The sequence below is a fragment of the Petaurus breviceps genome, unplaced genomic scaffold (genome assembly GCF_028583685.1).
Source record: "Petaurus breviceps papuanus isolate PSGF00001 unplaced genomic scaffold, PetGlider_PUasm1.0 174, whole genome shotgun sequence".
NCBI lineage: Eukaryota > Metazoa > Chordata > Mammalia > Diprotodontia > Petauridae > Petaurus > Petaurus breviceps.
Window position 1 is genome coordinate 72,044,686 of NW_027185761.1, and position 9,499 is coordinate 72,054,184.

Genomic DNA, 9,499 nt, shown 5'->3' on the forward strand with positions numbered 1-9,499 from the left:
GTGCAGACTTTTTTCAAAGACTTGGTTACAAATTGACTAGTGACTGTGAGTGAATGGAAGGAGGGCCTCCACCATGGCCACAACAGATCCAGAAAGTGTCAGTGGAACAGACTTATTTCCTGGGCAAGGGGGGATGGACATTAGCCCCTTTTTCAGTAAAATCTCATCAATCTGGAACAAAATGATGGAGTTGAAGTACACATTGACTGTACTGCCATGGGGAGGCTTTGGGCATTTTGACAATGGATCCCATTGCCTGGATGGTGGGTTCATTTCCATCTTGGTTAAAAAACTGGCTGGAACTTCTGAAGTTGAGATGGATTTGGTGAAGGGCAAAGAAAGCCAAGCAAAGAAAGAACTTTACAACAGTCCTGGGCCACTTTCCTCTTGTCTTGTGCTTGGTCCAGGGTGCTATTGAGGTCAAGATGAGAGTAAACTGGCTGAAAGAGTGTGAGGGCCTCTATCTATTGGGGAGCAGTTAGGTGTGTCATCTACCTGAAAAGCTCTGTGGAGGAGTCAAAGAGATCAAAACACAGCAGGCTTCTGGGAGCAGGAGAAAGATCGAAATTAAGCCATTTGTTTTGGAAGGACATTGTTCCAATGACAAAGGGCAGCTTTATAGACATCTTTGCAGTAATTTCCCAAGGCCCAGTAGGAGGAGGCAATGGGTGTTCCATATCAGACAAAGATTGAGCCTAAAGGTCTGATTCACCCAGGGTAACCCCGGGACTAAATAAGACCCTTAACCCTTCAGTCTTGGCCACACCCCTCACTTCCTCTTGGAGAAGGCCTTCCTGACATGTTGCCTTCAGATATTTGCAGAGCTCTTGGGCCCAGAGGGTTGAACTAGATGGAGTTGATAGGAAACAGCTTTCAAGAAGCCTCTTCTGATCCCTGCTAATGCTGGTGCCTTCCTTCCAAAACAATCTTCAGCTTATCCTGTTAACAGCTTATTTGTACATAGTTATTTGCATGTCGTCTCCTCTGTTAGACAGTGTGAGCTCCTTGAGAACGAGGCCTTTTTCTTTTGTCTCTTCTGGGGGCCTTCTCCTAGCACATTGTCTGGTACGTAGTACTTCATCATTGCTTCTTGCCTCGATGTAGCTTGATGTAAGGAAAAGCTTCCTCACCACTGGAGCTGTGCATGGTCCCCATGGGAGGTAGTTTCCTTTTATGGGAGGTCTTTAATCAGAGGCTGGATACCCACTTGTCAGATATGTTGTAGTGGGGATTCATACATATGCAATCGACACCAAGAAAACATAGGTGTTCCATTGACTGCCACCCCACCATCCATACATGGAACCACTGGTTACAGCAAATGGGGAAGTTGGAATGCTGTAGATAAGGACACTTACCTTGGGAGTGCACTTTCCAGGGACGTACATGTCGATAATAAGGTTGACACATGCATTGCCAGGGCTGGCTCAGTGTTTGGGAGGCTCCGAAGGAAAGTGTGGGAGAGAAGAGGCATTAGACTGACTACCAGACCGAAGGCCTGCAGAGCTGTGGTGCTGAGCTCATGGTGTTTGTGACACCTGGACAGTCTGCCAGCACCAGGCCAGGAAACGGAATCACTTCCATCTGAATTGTCTTAGGAAGATTCTGAAGATCCCCTGGCAGGAGAAGGGATCAGACACTGAGGTCCTTACTCGAACTAAGCTGCCAAGCATTCAGACTCTGCTTCAGAGAGCACAATTCTGATAGGCCCACGCTGTCCAAATGGAAACCATGTACTTTCCAAAAAGACTATTTCACGGAGAACTCACACAAGGCAAATGTTCACACGGTGGTCAGAAAAAAGGGTACAAGGACACTCTGAAGGTCTCTCTTAAGAACTTTGGAATTGGTTATGTGACATGGGAGACACTGGGGCAGGACTTCTCAGCATGGCATGCCCACATCAGAGAAGGCGCTGTGCTCTATGAGCAAAGCAGAATAGAGACAGCTCAGAGGGAATGCAGTATGTGCAGACTTAGAGAATCCATCCCAAATGTTCACACGAGCCATTTGTGTCCCACCTGTGGTAGAGCATTCTGACCTTGGACTGGTCTGGTCAGTCCCAGTCGGACACATGGAAACTGGACTCTAGCATAGTGAGGTCATTTTGGTTGTCGTCAAGAATGAAGGACAACAATCACACACACATGCAAGATATATACACACATATGTAAGATATACATATGTACTCATGTGTGTATATATAGATACACCTAGGTCCCTTCCATGTTTGTATATGCATATGTATTTATGTATGTATGTATATGTCTACGTATGTATACCTAGGCACCTTCTAGATCTGTGAGTCTCTTAGCATAATGCCTGGTTCAGTATTCTTAACTGATGATGAATGGTTCTTAACTGTGGGACACAGAGTTTCTAAGCTGATAATCAGTTCACATGGATCCTTCCTCTAAAATGCCTTTCCGTCCATACCACTTGGGCCAGATGGTCAGGCCCACGTGCCTGAGTGACTCAGGTGGCCTCTCTTTGGCATCTACCGCCTCTAGTTTCTCCATCTCCCTATCTCCCCTCTCAACGCTGTAATGCCAGCATGTGGCATAACTTCACAGGCTGCCCTTGGGAAAGGCAGTCCGGTGCTGGGCCCTGGGAATCACCCACCATATGCAAAGTAAGCTGATGAAGCAGATAGTGGCCATGCGGCATTCTCACCCTGCTCCGCCTCCTCCCCTCAGCAGTGATAAGCCAAGGGAGAACAGCAGGAGGAAGGACCAGAAAAGCCACAGCCGACGCTACACAAAGCCAGGGAAAACACACAGTTCCTTGTAGCCAGAAGATGTCGTCTCCACCGGCTGCTGGGGGCTCACAAAGTTGGCATAATGCAAACACTTGGGGCAAAGTTTTCAGCAGATGTGCCCTGATTCCACCACACGCTTCTCATTAAGCTTCCTGGGAATCGGCATTGCAAACCCTCGTTGGCCTGCACTGAACAGTTCCCTCCATTGTGGGAGATCCCCCACGGTCATCAATAGCTCTTATGGAAAAGGCATGTGGCTTAATTCCCTCCTCACCTCTCCCTGTCCCATCGGTTTTGTGGGAGCTGCCCTCCCCTTCCAGCCTCAGTCAGATAGCATCTGCCCAAGCTGGCTTTCCTGAGAGCCCAGAACCAGCAGGATAACAGTCTCCAGAGCTCAAGATTGTCACTTAAATTGTGTCCTCTACTGGGGCAGGAAGGTATCAGGGCATGGAGGAAAGAGCTGTAGAGAGGAATCAGCAAAGACTGGGCTCAAACCATGTCTCAGGTCCTTGCTAGCTCTGTGTCTGTAGAGAAGTCCCTCAGTGTGTCTCATTTCAGCTTCTTCCTCAGGAAAATCGAGATGAAGACAATGCTATCCCAAGTCCCGGGACTGGTATGGGGCTCCCATGAGAGCATGTCTGCTGAGTGCTTGGTAAATCTCGGAGTTCTGAGAAATGGCAGCCATTACCATGGCTGCTGTTATTGCTAAGCCAGTCTGCCTGGGTGATCTCTGAGGCAGGGGCAGACTTCTTTCTAACAATGCTCTGGGCACGTGATGAGGAGGCAGCAGGAATAGAAATCATTTCTGGAAGCTCGCTCCGGAAGACGACCCAAACAAACCAATCCATCTTTTGTTCCTGAAACAAGCGATGCAATCCCATGCAGACAGTGGTGTTCTCAAGCTGATGTTTCCCCAGGAAGATGCAGGACCAGCATCTGAACTGAGCTGATCTGGCCCCCAGAACAGCCTGGCGCTGGTCCTGCCTAGAGAAATGGGAATAAAGGGGAGGGGAAGCTGGGACAAGGCATGCTGGAACCCTGTCAAGGCAGAAAGAATAGTTTTCAGGTGGAAAGAGCTCAAACATTCAAATGGAATTACTGGGTAAAGAGAGCCAGTTTTCAGTTTTCTCTTTGGGCTGGAGGAAGGACTCAGATATCCCAGAAGTGACTGCCTAGTTCTGGGAGGCATGTAAGAGCCCCCCTAGTACAGTCTCCTCACTTTAAAGATGTGGAACCTGTGGCCCACGGGGATTGAGATTTACCCAGGCTCCCTGAGGGAGTGAGGCACTGGGGCTCAATGTGAGCCCAGGCCCCCCACCCTAATCAGGGCTTCTTCTACTGCACCAAGGCTTCTTATATCTGCAACCATTTACAAGCAATGAGCATCACTGAATAATGATGATCAGTCTCCATAGACAGGCAATGGCTCTGGAATGCAACCTCCTGGGTTCGGTCTTTGGTTCCGGTCTGTGTTTCCAGGTAGATTGCATCTGATTCTCCTTCCTGTACTTGCTGTTTCAGCCCAACTGGCCAAGTTAGTATTTTGTGAACTCAGCTGGCAAAAGCAGATGAGCTGAAAGGCCTTTTGGCGTATTTTCCAGAACAGGTCAGGAAAGGGAGGCAAGTGGCAAAGACCCAGGAAGACTGGCCTCCCTGCTGAGAGCTCCTTCCTAACTGAACTCTCAGAGATTAGGAGAAGAGAATCATTCCCTGCCATTCGTTCCTCTGTATGTTACATAGCACAGGCCCATGTGCCCTAGGCACCCATGAGGATACAGAGCTGATTGACCTCAAAGAGGTTTCCGTCCAGGAGGGAGGGCTAGAAGGGACATATCAACAGATACCATAGAAAACTGGACATGATACATTTTTAGGAGCAGTGGGAAGTGCTACAAAGCCTGGGGAGCAATCAAAGCGCACCTTCTGAGGACAGAGCAGGCTGGCCACACAACAGTGTTGTGAGGAAAGGTGTCACAGATCACAGGATCCAAAGAGCCTGCCCCAGTGGAATAGACTGCTTTGGGGAGCTGCTGTCATTCAGCTACCTCAGTCACATCTGGCTGTTCCTAAGCAAAGAACTGGAGATGCTTGCCATTTCATTTTACAGATGAAGAAATTGAGGTAAACAGGGTTAAGTGACTGGCCTAGGGTCACACAACTAGTTTATGTCTGAGGCTGGATTTGAACTCAGTTCTCCTGACTCCAGGCCCAGTGGTCTAACCATTATACCACCCCATCTGCCTTCATAGTTATAGTCATAGGTCTTCCATTTGCTCTCTGTATGAAATAACATATTCCCCGGATCCCATTTTACAGTGAGGATTTGGGAGTGAGGGCCTCTGAGGTCCCTGCCTGCTCTGCAGCCATGACCTTCAGATCCTCGGAGGTCCCTTAGAATCTACATCTTATGAATTGGACAAGGAAGAGAATGGAATTAGTGAGGCTGTCTCAATATCCAGGAGGTAAGTGATGAAAGTTTAGACTAGAGCAGTTTTTGTGGGAATGGGCTACATGACACAGACCTCCCAGAAGGACCTCTCAATGCAATCAGTGAGAGAACTCACCAAAAACTCCACCTCATCAGGAAGAACACTATTAGTTTTGCAATCAGGAAGGGGCCTGAGCCCCACACATCCACATGCAATGAGGCCACTCTTCCACTGGACCTGCCAGGGGTCATCTACGATGCCTCATCTTTGGGGGAGGGGACAGCAACATCCTCTGCCATGCCTTGGAGTTCTGCCCTCATGGGCTAGCTAGTTCTTTTAGAAAGAGCGGGGACTCTGGAGTCCGAGCTCTTGGGTCAAAACACACGTAGCTCCGTGTGGATCAATAATATCATATGGCAGCATAAAGAGAAGACGTGAGCTCACCCAGCTCTGTAGATGGATACAAGGTACAGAACAAAGGACATAAAAGTCCTGTTCTGCTCTCCCATCCAGAACTGTGACAAGTAGCATTCCCTGCTTCAGACATCATTTTTAGGAAAGGACATTGCTTTTGAGTGCACAACGAAGGGAAATCTGGAGAGACTCCCCATACAACGGTTTAGTCTTGAAAGCCACAGTGTCATTTAAAAGGAATGTGGGCCTCTGTCTGTGACAGCACAGGCTCTGAGAGCTGCAGACTGGGGCCTCCAAAGGACCCTGCAGTTCATTTAATCAAAGCCCCTTGTTTTATACTCCAGCTGAAATCTGGAGAGATGAAGTCACTTATCCAGGGGACTGAGCTGATTAGCGACAGAGGTGGGATTTGAACCCAGATCCTGCAACTCAAAAATAGCCCTTGAGTGATCTAAATGGTTGGTGAGTTTAGATGCCGCAGGGATGGTCCAGTTTATTTGTGAAGGACAAGCTCATTAAAGCCCGGAAGCCAAGGTCACAGGTTAAATTCCTTTTATGGGGAGAGTTTTCTCTTCCTGAACCATGGTCAGCGAGTGTGGTCCTCACTCTGGCCAGGTATCTTTCCAAATATAGGTCACTGGTCACCAAAGAAATCTGGCAAGAAAGAGAAAGCTGGTTCTGGTGACAGCCAAACCTAACAGAGCATGTCGCCCAAGGCCTCCCATCTCTTCCTTGTTTGGAGAGGCATCAGACTCTCAAGCCTAGATCACCTTACATTGGAAGTTTCCCAGTGGCAGTTTCTATGGTAGTTTTGCAGTTGATTTTATCTCACCCAATGGAAAGTCAGATCCGCTAGGAGATGTGCACCTCGAGGAAATGCTTTTTAGGCGACAGGAAAAAGAAATAAATCACTTCCATTCTTCCTCCCAGGTACTTTTCTCACCATCAGAGCATGGCAAAAAGGATGGCAATTCTCCTTCCCTCCCAGCCCCCGCCTGATTCCGAGAACGTTTTCATTGTATAATAAATCTTGCCAATTTTGCTGATAAGGTACAGTGGAAGTTACATAATCAGGGGAGGCAACAAACTCATCGTGAACAGAGGGCAAAGATCAGTGCCACTCCAAACATTTGCAGAACCTAATAAAAGAACTGTGGGGAGGTGGGTGGGAGATGCAGGTTATCATCTCCTGGGAAAGTGGGCCTCTTTGTAGCTCTTTAGAGGGCAAAGGGATCCCACATCTCTGTGTGTAACAGCAGAGCCAAGGTGAGGCACTGCCTCCCAGGATTCACTGAAATATCTGGTCCCCAAATGCCCCCCTTCCCCATCAGGCTTCTGTTCCCCCAGAGAGCTGGACACCTAACAACCACCGAAAGTGAATCACCCAGAGAGAGGGAGCACCAGTCTGGAATCTGGGTTATTTGCAATGTCACGAAAGCATCTCCAGGAGAGTAGAAATCCCTGGTTGAATAACGAGCCCACACTTTCCTTAGGGATGGATCCATTGACCAGTTTCTGAGATATCCACAACCCTCTTCATTCATTCAAAAAACATAATATATGTCCACCATGGGGAGACTGCTGCACAGGACGAGGTACCAAGTTCCGATCCTCAGAGTCCTTGCCATCACAGAGTTTTCAAGCCATTGGGAAGAGGCATAAATTCAGACAACCATCATACATATATTACCTACGAAGTACAATGGATTGATGCTATTTGAGGTGTGAGGGGAGAGAATGTTAACAGGACCAGGGGTCAGGGTCTCTTTAAACCTCAAAATATTTAGGCCAATCATCTTGACTTTAAATCCTTAGCAAAATTAGAGGGTATGTTATTAAAAGGTTTGTTTGTGCATATTTAGAAAGGGAGGCAGTGGTCAGAAAGAACCATCATGTATTCATCATACATGGGTAATTTCATAATAATCTCATTAAAATATTCTATTCAACAAGCATTTATTAAGCTCCTACTATGTGACAGATCTAATGAGACTATTTTTGGAACATTATTATTAAATTGCTAGATCAAGGGAATGATACAGTCTGTATTTTAGCAAAATATTTAATAAAGTCTATTATGCTATTCCCTTGGAAAATATAGTTAAGTTTAGTGCTCATCTCAAAAAGTAGCTACTATGAGGAGATTTAGAATTGGCCGGATGATTACTGTAATCATTAATGATTTGGAGCCAGCTTGGAGAGAGGTCTCTTGTGCAGTGTCCCAGAAATCTAGACTTGTTTTATCTGTTTAATATTTTATTAATGACTTGAATGAAGGTATCCTTGGCCAGCTTATCAAATACATGATGATATGAAGCTGGGAATAATTTGGAACGTGTTGAATGACAAACCCAAAATCCTAAAAGATACTGACAAGCCAAAATGATGAGATCTATGTGTAAAGATAGATTTTAGATAATTTACATTATCCTACACTTTGGTTTAAAAAATCAGCAGCCCAAGTACAGAATTCTGAGGCATTACTAGGAAATAATTCATCCAGAAAAAAAAGGATCTGGGTCTTTTAGTGGACTGTGAATGGACCTGAATGTGTATCAATACTACCACTTGTCAATCAAAAGAGATAATGAGATATTAACTCAGGATCCAGGAAGAGAGAATTGATGGTAACACTTGTGAGATGCAGACACATCTGGAGTATTGGGCTCATTTTGGGCATTGTTATTGAGTAAAGATACTGGCAAACTTGAGGGTGTCCATTGCAGGGTAGCCACTAAGGTAAGAGTCCTGGAGGCTTATCACTTCCACAGCATGGGGCTTAGGTGTTAAGGGCACAGTGCTCCCAAGATCTGAAAAATCCGCATAACATTTGTTGTCCCTCCCCTTGATACCAGAGGAGAGTCTGTATTTGTTCTTTTTCTTTTAGCGGGCATCTACAGTACCTTATTGTAAAATGTGGGTTAATTATTTTTCTGTATCATCTGCTGGCCTTTGTACATTGTCTGTGGCTTCTGCAAAACTACCCCCAAATTCCCATTTGATTTCTTCTGCTGGTCCACAACATATCTAAACCACAAGGGAGAAACTTGCAATGTGGAAGGGATAACAGTATTTGAAATTACCGGGGATATTTATACCAAAGGAAAGAAAATATAGGGTGCAGGATGTTTCTTTTAGTATTTGAAGGGCTCTTCTGGGGAAAGAGTTCACCTTCTTCTTGGCCCTGCAGGGCAGAACTCTGAGCAATAAGTCACTGGTTCACAGAGGAAGGTTTGAGGACAGTGAAAGGCCGACTTTGATGTTTCCAGTGGTTAGAAGGGGAAGCACTGGATTTCCTCTCACTCAGTCTTGAAGTGAAAGGGGGGTGGAACATGAGACGGGAGGTGAGAAGGGAGATGCCTGCTCAGGTATGAGTTAGGGCAAGATGCAGCTTGAGGTTCACCCATCCCTTGAATCCAGAATTCTTTCATGGAACAAGAGGAGGTGTGGGTCACCAGCACTGGGCTCGAATCCTGCTCTTACATTTACTACCCACGTGACTTGGGCAAATCAAGTGACCTTCCTGGGTTTCACTGTCCTCACCCAAAGGTAGGTTGGATTATGTGGTATTTCAAATCCCTGGTAGCTAGCTCTAAATCATCAATTCTTAACCTAGAATTGGTGAACTTTTGAGGGATAGATCGATAGATAGATAGATAGTTTGATAGCTGGATACAGATAAATAGATGGATGGATAGATAGATAAATGGATGCATAGATGGTGGATAGCGAAATAGATAGATATAGATAGAGAGATAGATGGATAGATAGATAGCTGGATATAGATAAATTAATAGATGGATAGATAAATGGGCATATAAATGGATAGATAGATAGAGAGAGATAGATAGATAGATAGATAGATAGATAGATAGATAGATAGATAGATAGATAGATA